Source organism: Capra hircus, chromosome 9 (assembly GCF_001704415.2).
Source record: "Capra hircus breed San Clemente chromosome 9, ASM170441v1, whole genome shotgun sequence".
Classification (NCBI taxonomy): domain Eukaryota; kingdom Metazoa; phylum Chordata; class Mammalia; order Artiodactyla; family Bovidae; genus Capra; species Capra hircus.
In genome coordinates this window covers 55,121,980-55,147,146 of record NC_030816.1, presented here as the reverse complement: position 1 = coordinate 55,147,146, position 25,167 = coordinate 55,121,980, and the positions used below count along the sequence as shown (strand labels likewise).

The 25,167-nt window shown below is 41.6% G+C and overlaps 1 protein-coding gene and 1 pseudogene across 1 annotated transcript in view; one reads left to right on the top strand and one right to left on the bottom strand.

Moving 5' to 3' along the window:
* ARHGAP18 (Rho GTPase activating protein 18) overlaps nucleotides 1-25,167 on the top strand; it is a 136,298-nt gene that overhangs the window by 18,672 nt on the left and 92,459 nt on the right. The gene's annotated exons all lie outside the window — the stretch shown is intronic.
* On the bottom strand, nucleotides 10,612-11,078 carry LOC102185837 (annotated as a pseudogene).

Genomic DNA, 25,167 nt, shown 5'->3' with positions numbered 1-25,167 from the left:
GGAGTTTCCATCTACATCTGAAAGGAGAATTATTGCCTTTCACTGTCAGGTTGCTCCTAGTCTTTCGTGCTAGAGATTGATAAATTTGTTCTTAAGCTGCTGATGAGGCCTCAGAGCCATCATTAGTGATAACAAACTATCAATTCCTCTAGAAATTTAAAATTAGCCCCCTTGGTTGTGTTTGTTCAATAAATTCCAGACAAAGAAGAGTAACAGCAAAAACATTTTTGGATGTTGAAGAATTAACTTAGAATCTTCCTCTTCTTGACCTTGTGGCATTGAGATCCTTAAGAGATAGGAAGAAAATCGAGATTTTTATATTAGACAGTACTCAGATGGAGCATACTTAGAATCAGTTTACTGAATCTCCGGAATTATTGTCACTAGTAGCAGCTCACTTTGTTCTCATTACCCAATGTAGCAGCTGCCAGTGTTGAGACATCTTTAAAAACAAACACCAAAAAAACTGTACTATGTTAACTCTGCTATGAAGTTTGTTGAACAGAAACTGTATTCTCTCCTCTGCTGGGTACACTGTACTATTCCGAGATAAACCCTTGTAAGGGGTTTTCAAGCTTCTGCTGAGGACACTGAGCTGTGTCCCGTGTTGCAATCACTAGAGAAAGTTACAATCGCTTTAACATAGGTTAAAACAAACAAATGCACCAATAACCATAACCCTGCTCCATATGTCTGCAGAGGAAGGACATCCTCTTTTTGACTAAGGATGGGAGAGCACTTCTTAGTCAAAGTGCTTAGTGAGGAGAGCACTCTGCTCACTCCCTGCGAGGAGCCAAGGGAACTCTGGGTAAGCCTCTGGCACTTGTCAACTTCCCTAACAAGGTTTCCTCTTGTTGGAGTGATTGGGTAGGATTTGGCTTTAGGGGAAGAAGGGAGATGTATTTTGAGGAGAGGGAGGTTCAGATGGGGGTTGATTCTATGAGGATTCTCATTTCTTTAGAGGACAGGCCACTTGAGGAGAGGCGGAAGGAAAGGCAAGAAGGGGAGGTTGAGGTCACTCTGTGGCAAGCTTGAAAGGTCAGCCTTGACTGAGGAGTTGGGAGTTCTTTCAGCTGCATGTAATCTGCCCCCTTTTCAGGATAGCTGACAGCTCCGTCATAGACCCTTGGGTCCCCTGATTTAGGACTGGGGTGATGGAATAGTGCTGTGGGGAGAAGAGGGAGCTCTGGCTTTGGAGACAGCATGGTTTCATACGTTGGACCCAAGGCTTACTAGTTATGTGACCTTGGGCAAGTTACTGAACCTTTCTGTGTTTCAGTGGTGGTATGAGGATTAAATATGGTAAACCACGTAAAGCAGACAGGAGCATTGCAAATAACCGGGGGAAAAAAAAAAAAAAAGTTTGGCTGCTACTGAACCTCTTATGCCATGTTAGACTGTCTCCCTCCCTTTCTGTCCCATTAGGAGCTTAGCTCTGACTCGTTGTGACCCCATGGACTGTAGCCCACCAGGCTCCTCTGTCCAAGGGATTCTCCAGGCAAGAACACTGGAGTGGGTTGCCATGCCCTCCTCCAGGGGATCTTCCCAACCCAGGGATCGAACCCAGGTCTCCCACATTGCAGGCGGATTCTTTACCACTGGGCCATGAGGGAGGCCCGTGAATGAATCCAGAGATAGACAAAGTGCAATGAAGAGATGGGGAGATGGTCAACAGAGCTAAGATGTAGGGAAGAGGAAAGTATGGGCTTTTGCATGAAATATGAGTAATAACCTGTAGGTTTATTTCCTATAGTGAAGTCTGACTTCCTTGAACAGAGGTTCTTGCCCATCTCTTTCCCATATTCAGAAAAGAGAAGGAAAGAAACAGTCTCAGACTGTAGCTGCTTTGGTAGGCTTTGAGCCTGAGCTTGAGTGTCCCCATAAGTCCTACTTGGTCCCTGAGGAGAGGAAGGGAGTAACTGCTTATCAGCCCCAGGCAGTCAAAAACCACTTTGTGGGATAAGGTTCAGCTACTTATCTTCTCCAGTGACTCAGCGGTAAATAATTCACCTACAATGCAGGAGACACAGGTTTGATTCTTGGGTCGGAAAGATCTCTTGGAGTTGGAAATGGCTACCCAGTCCAGTATTCTTGCCTGCGAAATCTCCTGGTCAGAGGAACCTGGTGGGCTACAGTCCATGGGTCACAAAGAGTCGGACATGACTTAAGAACATTAAGTCATGTGACTAAACAACAGCAACAAGCTCTGTCAGTGGGTCTTCAGACCCCTAGTATTTTCAGAACTAACATTTGTATTGTCTATCGTTTGCAGTAACTTAGACAGTTGGAACCTGTGGTTGTTTACAGCTCTGAGACCCATGAACCGGAATGGCGAGTCCTAAAGATACAATGTGTAGAAGCCAGGCTCTGACAAAGCAGGGAATACCTGCCCAGCGCCTGCAGCTGATAGTCCTGAAGTGATGAGTCTCTGTGCTTATAAAGAATAGTTTTTTAGGAAGACAACTTAGTGAAAGTTGACATGGTGACTGCCTTGACTTCTGAGAGAAATGTAAATCTGGAGAAAACCACAAGTCTGTATAAATACTTCTGTGGTTGCAATTCTGAGGATTGTGGAAACTCTCAGCCCGTTTCCAGGTGTTTGGTTTTCTTAATATCCTAGGAAAGAGACTCAGCTTGGAAGACACTTAGCTCCCTGTGAGGAGCCAAGGGAACTCTGGGTAAGCTTTGGCACTTGTCAACTTACCTAACAGGGAACCTTTGGCCTGGCAACTTATTGGCAGAGAAGCTGCTGTCATTGGCCAGATTTGGAGATGGGATGGGCTTTCTAGGGCTCCCTAATAATCATACATGGAGTGCTCAGGAAGCCTCATGTGAATGGCTGAGAAGATATAAGCTCACTAGGACATGAACAAGCCAGCCTGCAGAGGGCAAGTGTAAATGACAGAGCCAACCACTAGTAGTGGGGTTGGCTCTAGTGGGAGTTAGTATTTCAGTTTGTGTTTGCACTTACTAGACAAATGGACAGTCCTGCTGGGGAAGATTCATTATCTCAATAGGTGACTTAAAGAAGTACTGAGTTGCATTCTCAGAGGCTGCATTGCTCCACAGGAGAGTTAGTTATTAGAGCTTTTTGCAAAAATATATTTACATAATTTTTCTTTAGCACAGACTTTTTTTTTTTTTTTTAACAGTGAGCCAACTTGTTTCTTGATTTTGAAAGTTGTTGCCAACACACTGGATTATTGAGTAAAGATGTTTCCTTGGTTTCCTAGGAGAGGGATTGAGCAGGGCAGAGCATGACACAGAAGGAAGACATCCAGGCTTCTCAATCTTGGGGTGTTATTATTTTTGAGGAACTCTAGTATCTGCTCTGTTAATCTTTGAATGTAGGTCAGGAGGGAATAAGAGGAAGTGAGAAGGAAAAAAGCAACTTTGTGCTTTTGAATATGGTAGAACGATATCAAATGATCACCAGCATGATTAGCACAGTTTATGGTTGCGTTTAAGTATGGTGTTTGAGAAGGCTGAGCTTTTTCAACAGTGTTTATTATAAATAAAAAAATAATGGTACCCTGTATTTGCCTAGCGCTGTTCTGCTGCTTTACAATATCCTGTATGTGAATTTTAACTCCTCTATACTTCACAATACTGTGAGGATAGGTATAATTTTCTCTCTGTTATATGATGGAAGAAACCGAGGCTCAGAAACATGCTCAAGATGACATGCTAGGAAGGCACTAGAACAGAGCTGGGTTCAAAATCCTGGCAGCCTGGTTTCCAGAGTTTGTTCCCTTAGTGGCTGCCCTATGTCCACTGTCCACATCCTGAGCTAGAGGCAGGAATGGAGACTGTTCTCTAGTTCCTTGCACATTGGATTTGCCCAGTTTACTTTGAAAGTAGCCATTCCATTTCTCTAAGACAATAAAGCACCTTATTTAATACTAGAAAATCTTCATGCATATATCCTCTACACTTCTAAGAAGTACTTTTTACAGACCTTAGTGAAAAATTCCTTGCAATAGTAGTTCCTGGCATTGGGAGGCTTTAGGTTGAATATTGGGGTGACATTTCTTGGCTTTCATGATTAACTTTTGCTGGAGTGAGACCAATCTATGTACTTCTGATACATGTTAAATGTGAATAGTCCCCAGATGGCAGACCAGGACAATGCATGTTGACTTCAGTGGGTATGTGAACCCTGATTTGGAGTTCCCCTTGGTGTGCTAAAGTCTCCATAATTCTTAAAGTAGGTGGACGTTTTGTGTGTGTTGCCTGTGGGTTAATGAAGCCTGCAAAGTACCACAACATGCTAACATGCTCAATTATGAAATCCCCCAAATTTTACCAACAAAATAGCATTCTCCTTAGAGGAAATTTGAAAAAATAATTAAGAGTGCAAAGAAGGAAATGAAGGTCACATCTGCTACTACTCCAAAGCCAGCCACTATTGAAATCCACTTTCCCTCTGTTTTTCTTCTTTTTTTTTCCCTTACGCACACATTCCTAGACATGCTCTCTTATAGCAATAGTGGTCATTAATGTGTTGTTATTCTCTGAGTTAAAATTTAACCAAGGTGTGGAACGCAGGATATTTTGCACATGCATTTTTTGCTGGAGAGACCACAGCTGTGTGACTATTTATAGTGTTTCTTAGCTATCTCATGCATCATTTCCTGTCTTACTTCCTCGGTGTCACTGGCAGTGCTACTACTGGCCTGTCTGCTCTCCACTCGTGACATCTGAGTCATCGCTGACAGCGCTGTCCCCAGGCTTCCTCACGGAGCCTGTTACTGAGCTTGGTTATTTTTCTTCTCCTTGAAGTTTCTCAGATCTGTGCTTTTTCGACTGCTGCCCTCCTCACCACCACCGCTGTCCAGTGTCTGTTTCTGGGCCTTGAGCTTCTTCTGTGTTCAATCCACACTTTAAAAAGTAATTTCTCTTAAGTGTTTTCTCAGCACCCTAATCTTAGCACGTCTCCCCGCATGGTGATACCCCTCTCTATTACTTTCTGGTTATCTCTACATTGGTTTCAGGGTCTCCATGCATCCTCTATCACCTCATCCACTTCATGCCAGGCAAAGACACATCTTCGTCCTTTCTTATTGCATTGTTCAAGGTGAGCTGGACTAGCCCTAGTGAAAATTGTGAAGTAAGCAAAGTCTTTGCCATTTCCATCCTCTACCCTCCAATTATACACTTTTAACCACAAGGGTTCTTCTTTCCTCCTATTTGTTATTTGGAGTTCACACTGCCAATCAGATGTGAAAGGATCTGAAAGGATCGCAAAATGTTTTATGTGATCAAATGTCTTTAATGAAATAAAGTTAGTGCAAGTAGATGTAGTTTCTATTTTTTAAAAATTGCTGTTAGTTGGCTGATAAAAAGTTGCAACTCTGTATTGATACTCTCCACCCCAAATTAAAAAAAGATTTTTTCCCCCTAATATGTAAGTCTGGGAATAACTACTTAAAGCTGTAGCAGTGAAAAAGAGAAGTAGCAGGAGGAGGAGAGATAAAGAATAGGACAGCCAGTAAGAGAGAGTAATATTAGCAAGCTGCGTCCTTTGATAAGAGTGCATTATTATGAGTATGTTTTTCTTCGATAAAATGTGTGCTAATTTAGGGAAAAAATACTTTCTATTTGTGTTTTATTGTGTAGTCCCTTCTTCTTAGCTACAGATGAGAAGAATATTAACCATAATATTCTATGGTATTGTATCCGTCTTAGAATAATAAACGTGAAAGCACTGAGCCTGTTATTTTCTTTATCCTTGAATCTCAGCATCTAGTTAGTGCCTGGCATGCTCTGCATAGTCAACAAATGATGGCTGATTATATGACAGTGTTTAGGAACAGGATGGTCTTTTTTATATTTCTAGGGTTTTAGTTTATTTTTACCCAACAGAATGAAGAATTTGACTCTGTAACACCAGTATCAGAAATCCATGTTTCAACAACTATAGAAAATGGTATCCAGTTGTTCACGAGGATATTTCATTTGCAACCCATGTTGGTGACAGCACGGAATAGATTCCTCTCGTGCTGATACTTGGCTTTAAAGACCTCTTCTTTTGCTTTGGGGACTGAGCTAAAAATAGAGCTAGCCTGAAACTACATGACATGTGCTTCAGTGGCCACGTCAGTATGCTGGCCTGGGAAAGAGAGCTTGTATGGGTGTTTTTATATTCCAATGTGTGTGTTAGTCACTCAGTCATGCCCAACTCATTGTGACCCCATGGATTATAGCCTGCCAGGCTCCTCTGTCCATTTGATTTTCCAGGCAAGAATAGTGGAGTTGGGTTGCCATTTGCTTCTCCAGGGTATGTTCCCAACCTACGGATCAAACCTGGTCTCCTGCATTGCAGGCAGATTCTGTACCATCTGAGCCACAAGGGAAGCCCTTATATTCTGAAGGTGGAGCTATCTCTTCTCTGTCCTAGTATGACTTCATACTCACAGACACTAATCTTGTCCTTTACTTTCTTCAGCCAAAATTTGGGTTGTAGAGAGATGTCTTCAAGAAAATTAGAGATAAAGGGAACATTTCATAACAAGGTGGGCACAAGAAAGGACAGAAATGGTATGGACCTAATAGAAGCAGAAGATATTAAGAAGAGGTGGCAGGACTGCAAAGAAGAACTATACAAAATAGATCTTCATGACCCAGATAATCATGATGGTGTGATCACTCACCTAGAGCCAGACATCCTGGAATACAAAGTCAAGTGGGCCTTAGAAAGCATCACTATGAACAAAGCTAGTGGAGGTGATGGAATTCCCTCTGAGCTGTTTCAAATCCTGAAAGATGATGCTGTGCAAGTGCTGCACTCAATAGGCCAGAAAATTTGGAAAACTCAGCAGTGGCCACAGGACTGGAAAAGGTCAGTTTTTGTTCCAGTTTCAAGCAAAGGCAATGCCAAAGAATGTTCATACTACCACACAATTGTACACACTAGCATGGCACCCCACTCCAGTACTCTTGCCTGGAAAATCCCATGGACAGAGAAGCCTGGTAGGCTGCAGTCCATGGGGTTACTAGGAGTAGGACACGACTGAGCCACTTCACTTTCACTTTTCCCTTTCATGCGTTGGAGAAGGAAATGGCAACCCATTCCAGTGTTCTTGTTTGGAGAATCCCAGGGACACGGGGGAGCCTGGTGGGCTGCCATCTGTAGGGTCACACAGAGTCGGACGTGACTGAAGTGACTTAGCAGCAGCAGCACACACTAGCAAAGTAATGCTCAAAATTCTCCAAGCCAGGCTTCAAAAGTACATGAACCGTGAACTTCCAGATTTTCAAGCTGGATTTAGAAAAGGCAGAGGAACCGGAGATCAAATTGCCAACATTCCCCTGGATCATCGAAAAAGCAAGAGAGTTCCAGAAAATATCTACTTCTGCTTTATTGACTATGCCAAAGCCTTTGACTGTGTGGAGCACTACAAGCTGTGGAAAATTCTTAAAGAGACCACCTGACCTGTCTCCTGAGAAATCTGTTTGCAGGTTAAAAAGCAACAGTTAGAACTGGACATGGAACAACAGACTGGTTCCAAATAGGGAAAGGAGTACGTCAAGGCTGTATATTGTCACCCTGCTTATTTAACTTATATGCCGAGTACATCATGCGAAATGCTGGGCTGCATGAAGCATAAGCTGGAATCAAGATTGCCAAGAGAAATATCAATAACCTCAGATATGCAGATGACACCACCCTTATGGCAGAAAGCAAAGAAGAACTAAAGAGCCTCTTGGTGAAATCGAAAGAGAGTGAAAAAGTTGGCTTAAAATCAACATTCAAAAAACTAAGGTCATGGCATCCGGTCCCATCACTTCATGGCAAATAGATGGGAAACAATGGAAACAGTGACAGACTATTTTTTTGTGCTCCAAAATCACTGCAGATGGTTACTGCAGCCATGAAATTAAAAGATGCTTGCTCCTTGGAAGAAAAGTTATGACCAACCTAGGCAGCATATTAAAAAGCAGAGATGTTACTTGGCCAACAGAAGTCCATCTAGTCAAAGCTATGTTTTTTCCAGTAGTCATGTATGGATGTGAGAGGTGGACTATTAAGAAAGCTGAGTGCTGAAGAATTAATGCTTTTGAAGTTGGAGAAGACTCTTGAGAGTCCCTTGGACTGCAGGGAGATCCAACCAGTCCATCCTAAAGGAAATCAGTCCTGGATATTCTTTGGAAGGACTGATGCTGAAACTGAAAACTCCAATACTTTGGCCACCTGATGCAAAGAACTGCCTCATTGGAAAAAATCCTGATGCTGGGAAAGATTGAAGGCGGGAGGACAAGGGGACGACATGGGATGAGGTGGTTTGGATGGCATTACTGAATTGATGGACGTAAGTTTGAGTAGGCTCCTGGAGATGGACAGGGAAGCCTGGCATGCTGCAGTCCACGGGGTCACAAAGAGTCAGACGCGACTGAGTGACTGAATTGAACTAAGGGAGGGGGTGATAGGACTTTTGTTCAGAAAGTATGATGGGGCTGAGGCAGTGTCTGCTTTCAAATACCGAATCTTTAAAATATTCTATGATTGTATAATTATGTTGCATTTTATTGGTGCAATTGTTGGATTTTACATTGAATAGGTTAAAATAATTTCTACAGGAGAATACAACTTTTTCACTAAAGTGGATGGAGATTGAATGGTAAGACAGTGGAGAAGAAATAATAAGTGTATTATGTAGTTATCTGGAATATGTAATACCAAAGGCAAGCCGTGAATGAGGAAGAGGAGATAATAGATTGCCTTCCTGTGGGCTTACTTACCATGCTTTTGGAAAACAAGGTGAAATTCAGTGTTTTGTGTCTTTGGATTGTGCCACAGTGCTTGCCGTGCATCAGACAGCTTTTGACTAATATCCTGTAGATTTTAGTTTGTTATTCATTTGACATTTGCTTTCATGTTGTATTTTAAGCCAATGTGGTAATGAAATGAATTGTTTTATTATATGTATATTCATTATATATTTTTAAATAGTTTTATTTATATTTGGCTATGCTGGGTCTTTGTTGGTTTGTGGGCATTTCTCTAGTTGGGTCGAGCGGGGACCACTCTGTGGCTGTAGCGTGTGGGGCTTCTCTTGTTGCAGAGCATGAGCTCTAGGGGAAGAGGGCTTCAGTAATTACAGCACATGGGCTCCATAATTGTGGCCCCCAGGCTCTGGGGCACAGGCTCAATAGTTGTGGGGCACAGGCTTAGTTGCTCTGTGGCATGTGGGATGCTCTTAAATCAGGGATCTAACCTGTGTCTCCTACATTGGCAGGGGGATTCTTTATCATTGAGCTGCCAGGGAAATCCTGAATTGTTTTATTTATTCTGTGTATAAAAGCAAACAATATTAATAGCTCACATAAAATGGAAATATATTTGTAATGGCATCATAGCATATGAGGTGCTATTTTCATTCTTCCTTGAGAGGCTAAGGATTGTATTTATACACTAGTTTCAGGTCTGGAGTGAGAATAAAGTAGATAGAGCTTGTATATAAGCAGTTGTTGGTTTATTTAAATTTTCTACATTAGGATGTTTTCATTTTTAGAGGTTATCCGTATATATTAACAGTATTAAGAAATACATCTGAAGAAAACAACCCAAAGAAAACAAAACAGAAAATACATTAAAAGAATACTTCTGAGTAAGAATTTTAGCTAAGGATTACTGGTTAGTGGATTATGGAAAAGTAGACATTCTCCATATCAGGGTCACTAGAGAATGAGACAAGTCAGGATTTTGGTTCTACTCAAATAGCTTGGTCAGGAAAGCAGTGACTTGGCTGAGCCTCAGTTGTAGCAATTGCTGAAGCTCAGAAGGCAGAATGGCTTCTCAGTTATTTGACTGGAAATCTTCAGTTTCTCTGTATCATCCTTCTTATCCATGCAGTTTTGGTCTTAGATTTCTTAGCTTCTCTAATCAAGTCTTACTTTTGTAATTAGGGAAGAGTGAGTGAGTAGAGTGACCTGACCCCAGGGCCGCCCTGATGTCTCAGTGGTTAAGAATCTGCCTGCCAAGCAGAAGACACGGGTTCATTTGCAGATTGGGAAGATTCCATGCAGAAGGAAAGGGCAACCCACTGCAGTGTTCTTGCCTGGGAAATCCCATGGACAGAGGAGTCTGGCAGGCTACAGTCCATGGGGTCACAAAGAGTCAAACACAACTGAATGACAGCCTGCATGTACTCACGCACGCAGAGTGACCCCAGGGTAAATGTCATGTCACTTTTCCCGTTCTAGCGCTCAGAGAGGTTCCAGCTCCAGAGTTCCACCAGACCAGCCTTTAGCTTTGCCCAGGTTTGCCCCTGGTCCTGAGGACTCCTGAGAACTGGTGCCATGTTGGCCTGGCTTACTGAACTTTTTTGAACTCTTTCTTTTTTTTTTTTTGAAGGCCACTGGCTTTATTGATTTAAAAAACTTACAAGGACAGTGGCTGTTCTGCCAAAAAGACTAGCAAATGGCATAAAAGAGACCACAGGTGGGGGTGGGAGTGAGGGACGGGGCCAGGAATCCACTCAGAAAAGCTGGTAATTATTGTCATGAAACTGGCAGGGAAAAGGAAGATGCATGCAAGGGTGAGAATTCCAAAAATGTTGAAATGGTGAGGGGGGAGAACTCCCCAAAGGCCCTGGAGTACATGGGAGGTGTGCACAACAACAGCAATCTCTTCTTTTGTAGAGGATGAAGGAGGAGTCCTCACTAGGCTGCAAACTCTGGAGACTCAATGCTGGGGCTTGGGATCGGGGGCTCCACAGAGAGCATCACAAGAAGGCGTCACACCACTTTCGTAGGCACTCTCCCAGGACTGCTTGGTGTTGGCGCCACACGTGTCCTTCAGCCATTCCCGGAAGAGGTCTTCACCTTTCTTTAGGACCAGAAACTGGCCGAGGACCACATAGGCCTTATCAAAGCCCCTTTCCTCCAGTTTCTTGCCCAGGACTTCGCCAGTCCCGGCCAGGCTTCCCACTGGCTTCTCCCCCATGGGCTCTGCCACGAAGTCTTGGTGCTTTTGGGAGGTCGTCATCTCGATCAAGCTTAATCTGCAGCTCCAGTTCCTGTAACGGCTTCTCCCGCCACCCGGCTGCTCCCGTCGCTACCTCAGCCCACTGGAACTTTCTTCCACTTCTGCTCTTTTGAGCTTTTTCTTTGCAGATTCAATCTATCGAGAAGTAAAGACAGGGTTCCAAAATGGGTAAGTGAAAATTACAGGAGTTGTTTTGTAAGGGTATTCTAGGTTATAGCTGAGGAGGCAGAAGAGAGAGGGGAAAAGCTAATGTTACTTTCAATCTGCATGGTGCTTTCTAATCTCATTTAATTAAATTCTCACCATAAACACATAAGTGTAGCTGAGGAGTGAAGCACCGTGCACTTAGGAATCTGTACAGAAGCAGGTCAGTTTGTCAGACAGAAGTGTTTGGAGCAGATCTGTAAATGCTCGGGTTTAGTTGAGTTTTCCTTGTTGTACGTTGCTACTCTTAGGGTTTCTTGGTAGGTGTGGTACTTTGGTGATGGCTTCCAAAGGTTTAAGTCTTAATCGCTGGAATCTGTGAATCTTAATATGTGAATACTATTTAGAAAAAGGGTCTTTGGAGATGCAGTTTGGAGATGCAATAACCTCAGATATGCAGATGATACCACCCTTATGGCAGAAAGTGAAGAGGAGCTAAAAAGCCTCTTGATGAAAGTGAAAGAGGAGAGCGAAAAAGTTGGCTTAAAGCTCAACATTCAGAAAACTAAGATCATGGCATCTGGTCCCATCACTTCATGGGAAATAGATGGGGAAACAGTGTCAGACTTTATTTTTTGGGGCTCCAAAATCAGTGCAGATGGTGATTGCAGCCATGAAATTAAAAGACGCTTACTCCTTGGAAGAAAAGGTATGACCAACCTAGATAGTATATTCAAAAGCAGAGACATTACTTTGCCGACTAAGGTCCGTCAAGGCAATGATTTTTCCTGTGGTCATGTATGGATGTGAGAGTTGGACTGTGAAGAAGGCTGAGTGCCGAAGAATTGATGCTTTTGAAGTGTGGTGTTGGAGAAGACTCTTGAGAGTCCCTTGGACTGCAAGGAGATCCAACCAGTCCATTCTGAAGATCAACCCTGGGATTTCTTAGGAAGGAATGATGCTAAAGCTGAAACTCCAGTACTTTGGCCACCTCATGCGAAGAGTTGACTCATTGGAAAAGACTCTGATGCTGGTAGGGATTAGAAGAAGGGGACGACTGAGGATGAGATGACTGGATGGCATCACGGACTTGATGGACATGAGTCTGAGTGAACTCCGGGAGATGGTGATGAACAGGGAGGCCTGGCGTGCTGCGATTCATGGGGTCACAGAGAGTCTGACACGACTGAGCAACTGAACTGAGATGCAGTTAAGTGAAGGATCTTGGGGTGGGAGTTTATCCCAGATTATTGAGTTGGGCCCCAAATGCAATCATAATGGCCCTTATGAAAGGGAGATCACACACCCCGCCCCCACACCCCCAAATTGAAAATGGAGGCAGAGATTGGAGTCAATGAGGTCATGAGCAAAAAAAGCTTGTCCCAAGCTGGAAGAGCAGGGAATGGATCGCCCAGAGGCTCTGGTGGGAGTTTGTCTCCATTGACACCTTGACCTCAGCCATCCTGATTTTGAGTGTCTAGTCTGCAGAATTATGAGAGAGTAAATTGCTGTTACTTTAAGCCACCAAGTTTGTAGTAATTAGCAACCACGTGAAAGAGAAGAAATACAAGTAGAAAGCAACTTGGTCAGGAGCATGCCATCAGATTTGGTGTTTAGAAAGAATCCCTTTTTATTACTTAGGTATAACATATACACTTTGAATGCAAACCTGGTCTAGTTGGTTTTAATCCTCATCAGATTAACTCTGCAAAAGCAGTGCTCTAATTGTGTTATGTTTGCTCGTCCATAGTCCCAATGTGACTATCAATTTGGAATTCTGTTTGGCTTGTTTATAATTGTTTCCACATTGCTTGGCACATAGTAGGTTCTTAGTAAATATTTTCCAGATGAGTACATGGTTAAGTATGAGTATCTTTCTAATTAGGGCTCCAGTCTTCTCTTCCAGCTATCTCCACTGCCCCCACCCCGCCTCCTGCCTTCTTTCTTTCATATTATCTCTCTGTTTGTGTATGTGTGTGTATTCTTCTTAGGTGAAAAAAAAACCCCAAAACCCCAAGTTGGGAAGATACAAATAATGAATAGTAACTATAGTTTCCCTTATGAATAATAACTGTCCAGATGACAGATGACACTGGAATAGACTGTATAATATTAATTGAAACGTTGCGTTACATCTTTAGGAAAGAGAGGCAAATTGGGACAAATCAAGTGTATATTAAGGATTTATTTTTAAAATGTACTTCATGTTTTTTAGGATGAATATAGATAAAACCCTAATGTATCCTATGCCTGCAGCATTCTTTAGAAGCAATGAATATTCAAAACATTGAAGAACAGTGAGGCACTGCTCTTTTAAAGATGGGATGGTTTTAAAACATTGAAAAATAAACATTGAAACAAAAAGTTTGTAGGAAAACAATTATATCAAGCTGAAATTAAAAATTCACCTGGTGAATTCTGAAACATTGCCCATCATCTGAAAGTAGTTTTCTGCTTGTAAATTGTTGAATTTCATACCTAGGACAACATCCCAAGATAATCAAGTGAACCAGATGATCGATTTTGTTTCCTCAGCTTTTATACAAAAAAAGTTAAGTTCTTAGGACTGTTTTAAAATGGATAATGGATACACATAAATCTTACATCTGGATTCAAAGTTTTAATTTAAAAAAAGTGTAAAATTCCAAAGCTCAGACTACACACCAAACTAATTAAATCTCAATTCCTGGATGGGTCATAGGCATCTGTGTTTGTTTTTCTTTTTAAGTTCCCAGGTGATTCCAATGTGCAGACAAGTTTGAAAACCACTGTAATATACTATTATCACACCAAAGATAATTATAGTCTAGTATATGATCCACATTAAGGTTTTCACAGAGTTTCCCTGGCTACCTTTTATATCTGTTTTGTTTCTAAACTATGTATTTATTTGGTTGTAATGTCTCTGCAAGGACAGGGATTTTTGCCTGCTCTGTTTACTGTATCCCCAGTGTCTAGAAGAGAGGCTGGGCTGAGTAGGTCATTGAGAAATATTTGTAGGTTGCATGAACTTAATACATGGCTCCTGCGTTTGGTGGGACAAGGTGTGTTGGATATGACTGACCGATGTCTTTATCTGTATGGCTTTACTTGAACAAAAATGTGTCACCCTGGATTTATGAAAAGATTAATGGAGAACTACACCTTCCTAATCAGTGGTACATTTAGGTTCAAATATGTGCAGAGATGTAAAGTAAAATTTCATTATGTGATTTGTGTACACATTGCTCAGAGATCCAAAGGGGTTTACCTGTTTGGGTCTCTGGGCTTCAGTGGGACACAGTTTGGAAAAAAACCCAGTTTGAAGGCAGCCCTCAGGGTGAGTTCATACTCATATAGGCACATAATCACCTTTTTTTTTTTTTTTTTCATACCAGTGGATTTAATTATACTTTGTGAAAGCCTGAAGCAAACACAGTAAAGAAAACATGGATGGCACTCAATACATAAGTTTCATTTATTTATTAATTTTTTCTCAGAAAAAAACTTTTTAATATTCCACCATGAAAAATAAAGTTTTGTAGATTTTTTTGGTGTGTGTTAGTTGCTCAGTTGTGACCAACTCTTTGTGACTCTGTGGACTGTAGCCCACCAGTCTCCTCTGTCCATGGAATTCTCTAGGCAAGAATACTGGAGTGGGTTGCCATTCCTTTCTCCAGGGGATTTTCCTGACCTAGAGATTGAACCTGAGTCTCATGCATTGCAGGCAGATTCTAGGAGTTCATTTCTTGCTGAATATTAAACAACACTGTGATTGTGTGCCTAATTGTGTCAAAAGTTTTTGTACAATATATACAATGGAATATTACTCAGCTGTGAAAAGGAAATAATTGTGCCATTTGTGCAAGTGATATTTTTGACGTTTTAGCTATTCTGTCTTTCATCCCCCTTTCCTTTCACATATTAAGATTACTTAATAGCTTTGATGGTAGTAGTGTTACTGTGTGGAAAGTTTAAATTCTGGCTGATGGTAAGAGTGGTAAAATTTGAGAGCCTAGGTTTTTGCAAGAATAAGGGAATCAGTGGTAACAAAATTCTGAGAAATATTTTAATCAGTGTTATTATGTCTGCCATTGAATAGTCCCCAAGTATCAACGTTCAATTTTAGATAGCTCCAGGAGTTTAACAGATAGCACACCAAAGTCTCATCTAACCGAGAGATAGAATCTAACTGGCTTGAATATGGTGCCTTATTTCTTTCAGAGCCAGAATTCTAAGTTTTCATACTTCGTGAAAGTAAGAGTTATCAAGCTGCTTAAAACTTGCTACTCATAATCATCAGCAAGTATGGTTTTTATGAACAACAACAACAAAAATCTGTGAAGACTATATGTCAACAAAAGTAATTTTTTATTTAAATTTGACCTTTGGTGCTAGGTCCTTGACACTGTTAATTTGCAGTTTTAGATCAGGCCTTGTGATTTGCTTACTTGGGTTCAATGATATGAAAATTCAGTGGTGTTATTATCCCCAAATACCCTTTTTTCCTCTTTTTTTTTTTTGAAAAATGTATAAACAACTCTTCTTTTTTTTTTTTTTTTTTCAGATTAAATCACCAATTCTTAGGTCACTGTCAAGGATAATACTTTGCTCTTGTAATCACAGATTTTTGTGGTTGAGGAAATCCGAGTGTCATTTGGTCTGAACTCTTTCTTTTACAATGTGAGGAGATGGAAATCAGGAGAGGTAAACCCACAGCTAGCTGGTGATGGAACCAAGAACAGAGTCACTGAGGGGTGTTTAGTGGCTGTTGAAGGTTTCTCACATCCAGCTGGTGCTGGAAAGAACAGAGCCTGTAATCCCTGATGAACTTTGTTAAGGGCCTGCTGCAGGAGTATTATTGCAACAATTTAATGTTGAAGTTCTATGAAGTGTAGTATTTATATATGGCTGAGTAGAATGTTGTCATTCCATCTTCATGAACAAGGATGGAAAAGGGATGTTTTCAGCCTGAGTTCTAACTATAGCGATGCTGAGGACGTGGAAGCTCATAAACCATGCAAGTGTGTATGGCACTCACACCCTTCTTAGTCAGTGAGTGGTTGGTTTTGGAGTGTGGTGGCTTCAGGTAGCTGTGAAGATTCAGTGATTAATACCTTTAGCTGTATTTAAAGGATTACTGAGTGGTGAAGGTGCTAGTGGTGGTATTTGACCTGTTGCTCCCCCTGCAGCTCCTAGGGGGCATTTAACCTTTTAGCAGTGGTCAGAACACAAAAGCAGCAGTCCTTACCACTTTCACTTGAAAGAAGACATGACTTCGTTTGCCATAGATTTCTTGCTTTTCCTTTTAACCTGGAACACTGACCAACTGCATCAGATGTGAAGAAGCTTGGCCACACCTGCTCTCCCCATTCTCTCCCACTTTTCTCACCTATCTGCAGCCTCTTCTAGAAGATAGCCAGACGAGAATCAGAGTCGAGCACTTGATGTGCTAGGTCAAGAGCCCAAACCCAGTGACTCTAAGCAAGGTTTTTTCAGTGCATCGGCTTTACACTTTCTGCAGAAATAACAGCTTGCATTTAAAATGATCCCTGGCCGCTTATTAGTCAGTCCTTCCACAGGACACAGTTGTGCCTTCACTTGTCAGAGTAGGGTGGAGTAGGGCGGGGTGAGGTGGCTCTTGGTTGAAGTTGGAGTGGGTGTTGGTCTGGAATTGAGGGCTGTTTGATTGGCAGCACAGGTAGGCAAGGGACAGAGGGAGGAGACTTGACGACACACCTCGTCCAAGGAGCAAGGGGTGGGGAAGAGCAATTAAGCCTCTATTTCTTTCCTTTCTGAAATACCTTCTCATATCTCTTATGGCTGGGAACCAAGGCTATTTGCTTGGTCATAGATTCATTTCTGAGAAGTAGGGCAGAAGGCAGGTGGCTATGCTGTAAGAGATGCTCCAGAGAGAAATACCAATCTTTTTAGATGTCTGTGTAAATACTTATATGGATTTTCTAGATTATAGCACTAGATTGTGAAAGTCCCTCAGTCATGTCCGAGTCTTTGTGACCCCGTGGAATTCTCCAGGCCAGAATACTGGAGTGGGTAGCCAGTCCCTTCTCCAGGGGATCTTCCCAACCCAGGGATCAAACCCAGGTGTCCCGCATTGCAGGCAGATTCTTTACCAGCTGAGCCACAAGGGAGACCCTAGCATCAGATATGGAAATGGAAAATCTCATACTATGAATAGTATTCTCATAGTATTAATAGATATGGAAAGTGAGTTCCAGCGGAATGTATCTGGTTAGTGTTGAACTGAACTAACCTTCATCTTGTCACCCAGCCTCTTATCAAGAGGCAGTAAAGTGAAGGCGTTAACTACCCAATTAGAAGTTGCCTTGTCCAACATCCAGATCCAGCTCTCCAACCTATGATGTAACCTTGTCAAGTTACTTAACAACTCTGTCCCTCTGTTTCTCAACTGACGAATCAGTAGATAAAGCTGTTATGAGGAGTAAATGCAAAAGCACCTGTGCAAGTGTTTTAAATGAGTTCCTGACTGATGGTGACGGCTCAGTGAGTACAAGGTACTGGTATCACTGTGATTGTTATTCTTTCTTGGCTATTTTACTCTTTTACTAGCATTTTGTCAACACTTTTAAAATGAAAGGTAGAAGCAACACCTTATGAAAATAAAACATAAATTATTTATAGATTCAGTTGGCCAAACAATATGTGATAGTGAGCTGATGTTATAAACAAAAGAAATGCATAGTTTGGCTCGTAGTGAAGTCGCTCAGTCTTGTCTGACTCTTTGCGACTCCATGGACTGTAGCCTACCAGGTTCCTCCGTCCATGGGATTTTCCAGGCAAGAATACTGGAGTGGGTTGCCATTGGCTCTTAGGCAATATATATAGTGTTGTTGTTGTTCAGTCACTAAGTCGTGTCCGACTCTTTGCAACCCCACTGACTGCAGCACACCAGGTTCCTGTGTCCTTCACTATCTCCCAGAGTTTGCTCAAATTCTTGTCTATGGTGTGTTGATGATGCCATCCAACCCATCTCATCCTCTGCTGCCCTCTTTCTTCTCTTTTTTCCTTCAATCTCTCCTAGCATCAGGGTCTTTTCCAATGAGTTAGCTATTTGCATTAAGTGGTCAAGTATTGGAGCTTCAGCATCAGTTCTCTCAGTGAATATTTAGGGTTGATTTCTCTTAGGATTGACTGGTTTGATCTCCTTGCTATCCAAGGGACTCTCAAGAGCCTTTTCCAGCACCACAGTTCAAAAGCATCAACTCTTTGGCATTAAGCCTTCTTTATGGTCCAACTCTCACATCCATACATGACCACTGAAAAACCATGGCTTTAGCTATACAGACCTTTGTTGGCAAAGTGATGTCTTTGCTTTTTAATACTCCGTCTAGGTTTATCATAGCCTTCCCTCCAAGGAGCAGGTGTCTTAATTTCATGGCTGAGTCACTGCCTGCAGTGATTTTGGAGCCCAAGAAAATAAAATCTGTCACTGCTTCCACTTTTTCCCCTCCACTTGCCATGATGTGTTGGGACTGGATGCCATGATCTTTGTTTTTGAATGTTGAGTTTTAAGCCAACTTTTTCACTCTCCTCTTTCACCCTCATCAAGAGGCTCTTTAGTTCCTCTTCACTTTCTGCCTTTAGGGTGGTATCATCTGCATATCTGAGGTTGTTGCTGTTTCTCTGGACTATCTTGATTCCAGCTTGTGCTTCATCCAGCCTGGCATTTCACATGACGTATTCTGCTTCTAAATTAAATAAACAGGATAAATACATATGTTTAAGGCATATTTTCTTCATTTAGTCATGTTATAGAAAGATGCCAATATATTTTTTGTAATTTCCTAGGATCATAAATAGTAAAAACTTTTAACAGATACTGTGTTTGCATTCTTTACTCCCAGATTCACGCTGAAGAAAGTAGGCCAGAGATAGAAAAGTGCCATCTTCAAGATTAGATAGTTAATTATGCAGGCAGGCAGGCAGTCTCTGCCGTCTCTCTTTTAAGTTATAGACATGTGTTACAGATCTTCTTGTGTGTCAACTACCTAGCTAACATCTTACACTTGTTTCCTTCAATATTGAATGGTTGTATTAATGAGAACTTTACTGAACAATTTTTGTGGAGATAAAAATAGCTAATTGAAATTTTCAGATAGTTTATAAAATACTTAAGGTATATCTCCTTAATGATGAAGGCCAGATTAAAAGCTTGAGGCAGAGTTGGGAACTAGCTGAAACAGATTGATGACTAACAGCTTTCTCAAAGAGGAAGTGGGGGTGGGGGGAGAGAGAGAGAGAGAGAGAGAGAGAGAGAGAGAGAGAGAGAGAGAGTGTGTGTGTGTGTGTATAGTTACTCTATGGGTCTAGAGAGTAAGAAAATGAAATATGAGCCAGTATTTTTGAGTGGCTTTGGGAGAATATCCACTTTTCTTTCCCACATTTTGATTGTGTTTAAAATAGAGCATAAAATAACTTCAAAGGAGAGAGTTTCTTTAAAGGATAGAAACATCAGATTTTCAAGGCGGGTGAAGTGCATTCGGTACAGTAACGTGTACCTGCGGGTGTGAAAGGAGGTGGTTTTTTGGATATTGACTTTGGTCTCTTCAGATACCATTAAAAAGAGTCAACTGATGGTATATTAATGTAAAAGAAGCCGGTGCTGAAAATAAGCTTATGAAAAGAATAGGAATAGTCTAATCTGGTGATTTAACACATTAGTCACCTCACAGTGGATTCACCACCTAAATGATTGAGGACTGAGAAATTGCAAGAAGACAGCATGAGCTTAAAGAGTGTGTGAATCATTGCTGACTAATTAACAATAGTTGAGGCATGCAAGGCACTCTTTAGAAGTTTAGGAAATGATTTCAGACTGAATATTGTAATTTTACTTTGTCCTTTTATATAGTCATAAAATAAAAACGAAAACCACTTGTGAAGTAAACCTGGTTTGAAACGGAAATAGGCTATAAAAGTTAAAAAGCTTCATTTGAGATGATTTTTTTGTGGCCCCATTTAGGAATTTTTGGCAAGATTGTGTTGCCTAGAAAGCAAACTGGAGATGGTTATTAACTGAAATAAACCTGAAATGAACAAGCAAAATAGGAACTGAATATTTTGCATTAAATTTCCATTTAGTGTGAAAATACATTGCAATTAAAACATTTCCATTTTTACGTACTGAATGAATGACAATACAAAGGATAGTAGAATTATCCTAACAAATATACAAAAGTGTGTTTTTTAAGAGGAGGTTTTTTCATTTTTTCTTTTCTTTCTTTCTGTTTTTTTTTTTTTTTTTAATAGATTTTTTGGAAACATTTGTAAATATTAGCAAATTAACTCACAGGGCAGGAAGGGGGAGACCTGAGTTGTAGCCTTGTTTGTAACCAGTTATATGCCCAGAGACTATTTCTTTGCTTCTCTGAATCTCAGTTCCTTCATGTGTAAAGTAAAATGATTTGGCTAGGTCATCTAAAAATTGCTTTCATTTCTGTTTAATGATTTGAGAATTCAGAGATCAATATGGGCCAGGAGCTTGAAAGCTTTGTTGAGGATTTTAACAGGGGCCAGATTTTGGAGGAAGGATAAAAATTACTTTTTCAAAACGAGGACAGTCTGCTTGGACCTATAGCATGAACAGAGACGTCATTGGAAGGGGGCATCCTCATAATTTATTGCCCAATCATTATAAAAGCAGAATATGTGGATTGAATCAGGGATTGACTCAGCAGATTTGGAACAGTCATTGAAAGAACTTCTTAAGTAGCTGGAAGAAACTACGTTGAATAGAATTATATTGTAGCTGATGAATATGAAATAACACAGGGTCTGCTTAGATACGAAACTTAACACACCTACACTTCTGTGCAGCAAGGATTAAGGAAAAAGCTGACAGCGGGGCAGTAAACCAAGATTTAGCAGACGTATGATGGGCAGTGCCAAGGGAGCAGTATGGGAAGCATTCTGGATGCTGAGAGAATGAGGTGTAGGGAGGGAGGGACTGATGTAATGGGCTGGTTGGGAACTGGAAGGTCCCAAAAACAGTCAGGACGTTGGTGACACGAAGCGTGTTTCTTGTGATGTGAGTTAATAAGGCTCGGACTGTGACCATGCTAATGGGGCTTGATGTGCAATGGGAGCAAGTCAGCATACACGATTAGGGAAGAATACAGGAGGTGTGGGGTCAGCGTGACACAGGTGTTTCGATTTTAAGGGGGATGATGATTGCAGAGGGTGGGAGTGAAAATCTGATTTAGGAGTAGGGATGGGGGGGTGTGTGTGTGTGGATTATAAGTCTCATTCTGAAACCAGCTGTGTCATTGGCAGTAACCTGCTGGGAGTATAATCAGTTCCCCTCGCAGGGCCTCTGTGTTCTCAAAGCCAGAATGAGGGGAACAGTGGAACTGTGTCAGTACTTCTCAGCGGGGGCAGTATTGCTCTCCAGAGGGCGTTTTGGAAACTCGTGGGAGTGTTTTATGTTATTTCATTGTTTGCCAGGTAGGTTCCAGTTGTGTCAGACATTCTGCAGTTTTAGGACAGTCCTGCCAAACAAAGAATTACGTGGTGTCCTTCATGTCTTTAGAATGACCCAGTGGGCATTCCTGAAGGATGTCATATAAACATCTCATCTCTGCTTATCTTAACTCAAGCTTTTAATTCCAGGTACCACCTGTCCCTTTGTTCTCTTGTTTTCTGTTTTTCTTATGAGGCATGTTTTCTGATCTTGTTTTTCTCCAAATCTAAAGTCACTCATTAGAAGTAATAAGTAGAAGTAAGCAGTTGACCACTTCCTTGTGTCTTACAGTGCCTGAGCATTAATCCGCTCATTGAAATGCATAATTTTGAAAATTATTTTCCTTCGTTCCTTAATATTATGATAAAGGTCATAGACAGATGCACGTATCTTAAAATGGTGTAGAGATAAATGATCAAAATTTCACTTCAGGATAATTAACGGTGGAGATGATAAAATATTATGTTAAGGGCAAGTCTGTTAAGGTCAAGAACCGCTTCCCTAAATGATTCCCCAGGTTTTTCACTGCTAACATCTCTAAAATACTACAGCTCCACTTGAAGAGGTAGGTTTTCTGTAGTGGGAAGCGTTAAAAACTGACAGCATCAGGCTGGAAATCAGCCACTTCTTGTGAATTGCAGGAAGCCTGAGAAGCTGAAATCTCCCTGAGGGAAAGGCCCATGATGGGTCCTTGCCGGGGAGTGTGGATGCAGGCAGACGGGAGGCTCTGCTGTCCCTGCAGTTCGCAGAAGAGGCAGCTGTGAGGAGGGCAGGGGCAATTACCACTGTTTTTTTTGCAGCTGCATCTGGGTGATCCTCTCTTTGATGGAAAGTAGGTGGTAGCAGAGGCTTTTCAAACGATTTAGCTACCCACCAGTGTGTCCCTCTCTTCTGGAAGCTCATTTTGTTTTTAAATTATGACACAGTGCCATCACCCATCATTTGTGTGAAAGTCCTCTCTCAGAGTACAAGAAAAAAGTGGCCCATGATATGTGACCTTTCTTTTTATTTCAGTAGGCACACTGTTGCCTCTTCAGTTTCCAATTGGAGAGTAGTTCTATCTTCTACTTGTTAGCTTATCTAATATATTAAAGCATATGGAAAATATGAAAACTGAAGTGATTACAGCCACCTGCCGTATGAAAAAGTGTGAGTGTCAAATAATACGACATCCTTTTAAAATAGAATATGAGATTTGTTAGATGTGGTGGTGGTGGTAGTTTAGTTGCTAAGTATGTCTGACTCTTTGAGACCCGATGGAATGTAACCTACCAGGTTCCTCTGTCCATGGAATTTCCCAGACAAGAATACTGGAGTGGGTTGCCATTTCCTTCTCCATTTTTAGGCTTACTTCCTGTTTTGTTGTTGTTAAGTTGGTTTTTAGACCAGAAAAAGTTTGAACTTGACCTCCAATATTAATGCTTACTGTAATCATTTCGAGAGCATATTTTGGACCGAAACTTTGTTTTGGTCTAGAATATAGTGTTTTATTGGAGGCATTATTGCTTGAGCTTCCCTGGTAGCTCAGATGGTAAAGAATCTGCCTGCCAATGCAGGAGAACCAGGTTCTATCCCTGTGTCGGGAAGATCCCTTGGAGAAGGAAATGGAAACCCATTCCAGTATTCTTGCCTAGAAAATCCCACTGGCAGAGGAGCCTGGCAGGCTGCAGTCCACGGGGTCGCAAAGAGTCAGACTTGACTGAGTGACTTCCACACTTGATTATTGCTTCAGGAGAAAAATTAGACAGGTTTGAAAGATAGAGGTTAAACCAAGTGAAAATCAAGTTGTTAATGTAACTTCTATTTGGAGTTCATAATGGGACTTGAGACCCTAAAATTTTGATGAGATGTTGAATACATTTGGCAAGACTTTTATAATATCTGTTGCCTCTAGAAAAGGTAGTTAATATCAAAAGGCACACATTAAAAAGCCTCATAAATCTCCTATAAAACCAGTGCCTGAAGAGAGTTACGTTAACATTGGGTACATATTATTTTAGTTGTTTTTCCCCTGTTGCTGTTTATAAAATGCCCATTAAACATAAAGATGAGTGGATGGAGCACTGAGTATCTGGAGAGGGAAGGACTGGGCCCTGCTCTCCAGGAGCCAACAGCTGATACGACAGCCCTGTGTGTGAGTGCTTTATTTCTCTGGACTTGAGACATTCACAGTGTTATTCTTGTTGTTCTTGATGGACTCATAATCCTCCTTTCTTGAATATCTACTATGGATTAATAGTATTTGGCCCTTTCTGTAAATTGTTTCCAGTCCTCATAATAGCCCTGCAAGGTAGGTGTTGTTATTTCATTTTACAGATATGGAAAGGGATGTTCAAAGAGGTTAGGTGGTTTGGCTAAGGCTCCATGTGCAATGAGTCGCAGGGTTTAGACTCCAAAGCCTTCCTTTGTCCCTGAAGCTCTGGACTCTCAGGACAGGGATCCCATTGGAAGCAAGGATTGCATCATTTGCTGGTGGGCACTGGGGAGGCTTGGGAGGGTGTAAAGTTGGGGAGGACTATGCAGAAGAGGTTCTTGGGGCAGGAAAGGGACCTGGGTAGAGCTGGGCTTGGCAAGTCAGTACTGTTTGCATAGGTTGGGTGCTTGATGACAGAAGTGGGCCTGAAGGAAATGGACTTGATGCCTGATGGGGAAAGTAGCTGGGGCCAAGCTCCAAGTGTCTTGAATGGCAAACTGAAGGTCCAGGGGACCTAATCAACCAGGCTACTCTGGTACTGATTGACTTTATGGTTTACAAAGAGATGTACCAGAGAATTTGGAGATGATGAAACTGGCTGGATTCACACAGCATTTTGCATATTTATTGGGGAGTATTTGGGTAAACTGATGGTTGGGAACTAGCAGTTAAAGATGATGCTACATTTACACTGCACACATGATCTGCATTGCAGTGATAACCTTCTTCAACGGAAAAGGTGATTCTGAAATAAATGAGCACTGAAAACAGTGGGCTTGACATCATGTCCTGGCTTGGGAAGCATGATTCTCTCTGTTTCTAGGAAAAGACTCCGAATGTGGGAAAATGAATAGAAGCAAGACCAAATAAGCTTGTCACATGATGACGATTCCATAAGGAAGGAAGGTAGTGACAAGGGAACTTTAAATATCTGTGGTATCTGCAGGTTGCGGACTTGCTTGAATACCCAGGGTGTGTTTGAAGCACATTGGAGAAGCGAGATGGGCACTATTTTGAGCCTCTTTTCTCATATTTTGTTTTTCACTTCTTTCTGATACATGTACATGCCCTTCCTTTTTCTTGATGAAAAAGATACCTCTAATGTTTCCTCCTCTGACTTTTCCATTGTTCCATTGTCTGACCACGCTCCTCTCCCTTCTTGTTTCCAGCTCTTCCACACATGCACTTTTCTGACTGCCTGTCAACCTTCCTCCTCTTGGCCGAGAGCCCAGGTAGCATTATCAGCTGCCCCGCTTCGCCAGGAGCCTGCTGGGAAGCACTGAGGTTCTTGTCAGTTTCTCTTTGCCCTTCACATATGTATTTCCTTCTGGCTTGGCAGTTTCTGACTAGGGGATAATA